We start from the raw sequence: 1,854 nt of genomic DNA on the forward strand, positions 1-1,854 counted from the left end.
GTGGTGCAGGCAAATAACATCCATAAGGCAACCACTCTGGGAGACTTCGGGCATTGAGGATCTCAGAAAGCCGACCACGCCTTCATCATTGGCTCTACATCCTCTAGCTATCAACGCTTCCAATACATTCTTCTGTGCGACTTCGGTGCCGAATGACAACCTAATTGCAGAACAACTTTTCTTGATGAGTTTAGATGGGGTCCCAGTCTCCCTCATACAGTGGAGCGGCAAAAGAATGAACGCGTGGAAGCTGCGACTGCAAAGGAGAGCTGCTGATGAGCAAGCTATGATTGCCTCTCTTCTAGCGGTGCCGTGAGTAAATACCCCAGCAGGCCCTTGTGGGACACATCCCTATCTCCCCACTGCACACAGTTCCTTTTGCGGAACTGTTTCTAGAACAGTTCCGCAAATGCCACTGACCCCAACGTCCGAGACATCCGGTTGCAACGAAGCCCATTTTGGTGCAGACTCTTGTCTATAGCGTTAAAGCCTGACCACTGACCGTTGTATGCACCTCGCACGCCCTGTGAAAAACCCCCCTACAGACGACCGGATAAGCGAAAGTTGGCGCCTCAGGGATCGCAGAGCCCTCGGACTTTGATCGCACTGTCCTGAACAGATGCACCAGCAAATGCCCGCAGTCCTGCTTCTTGTGTCCCCAACGGCAAAACAAGTGCAGACGAAAAACAGAACTGTCAAACCTAGTAGGGATTCAAGTTCCCTCACACGATGGGGTGTGGTGAATCCATAGCACTAGAGGTACTCTGAGAAAGTCCCCTTCAAAAGGGGCAGTCTAAAGGGAGTTTGGCGCCTTAAGGATAATCTGGCCGTCGGAACTTGATTCCAGTGACGTCAGTAAACGCACCAGTTACTGCGAGAAGCTCTGCCTCTTGTGCCCACAACGACAACAGAAACGTGAATTAAAAGGACAGTTGTGAGGCGTACTAGGGATCCTACTTGCCTCACAGAATGGGGTGATGCGAATCCATAACGCTAGCGGTAGTCCGGCCCCAGTAAGCTGATGAGATGTGGGGAGAGCGCTCAGTCCCTCACATGTTATGCTAAGATCTTTTGAAGATAACGTAGAGTGTCTCTCTTTCGTATAAATATTTGTAGTGTACCCCTTTGCTTTTCTGAGCCCCTTTCGTTGGTTTGCTGCATCATTTGTTCTGGCTTCCATCCCTTGACGTGCGTTTGCCTCTTGTCCTCTTTGCTATTCAGTAACCAGCCTTGTCTGATGGGCTCGTCACGTCTCTCTACTTCTCGTCTCAACTTTTCAGTCGTATACTCGTACCAAGTCGCTGCTCGATTTGCGACAAGGGCCCTCTCGGGTAGCATCTACTCCCGGATCTCGATCCAAGAAGCGAACTCCTCTTTCAGCACCCTCTTTACCATGTCCTAGGGGAATCTTGACAAGAACAACTCTTTAAAAGTCTCTTCAGGCGGTTCATCGCCTTCCGCCAGCACTCTAGAACACCGTTCCACTAACTCTTCGAGGTTACCGTTGTATTCGATCTCTTTGAGTTTCCGAATATAGTCGTCACCACAGGCGTCGTGCCAAATCTTTGCATAATGAAATCTCCAAACTGTTCCCAGGTGACGGCGTCAGTTCTGGTGCCCTTCCCTTTGTTGTACAATAGTGTGCCAACGCCTTTTCTGTTAGAAATGAGACCGCATCAGCGAGTCTCGCCTCTTCGCCCATTTGTAGGGGATTGTAGTATTGATTAATTTGCATTAGCGATTCCCTAGGCTGCTCTCCGTCGAGGTCAGGGGGAAAACGAAACAACCCCCCCCGGTCGGTCGCTCGATGAAAACGAACTGTCGAGGGTGCTGGCAATTCTGTGCAGACCAAAT

The sequence above is a fragment of the Eimeria mitis genome, genomic scaffold (genome assembly GCF_000499745.2).
Source record: "Eimeria mitis Houghton genomic scaffold, Emh_scaff659, whole genome shotgun sequence".
Classification (NCBI taxonomy): Eukaryota; Apicomplexa; class Conoidasida; order Eucoccidiorida; family Eimeriidae; genus Eimeria; species Eimeria mitis.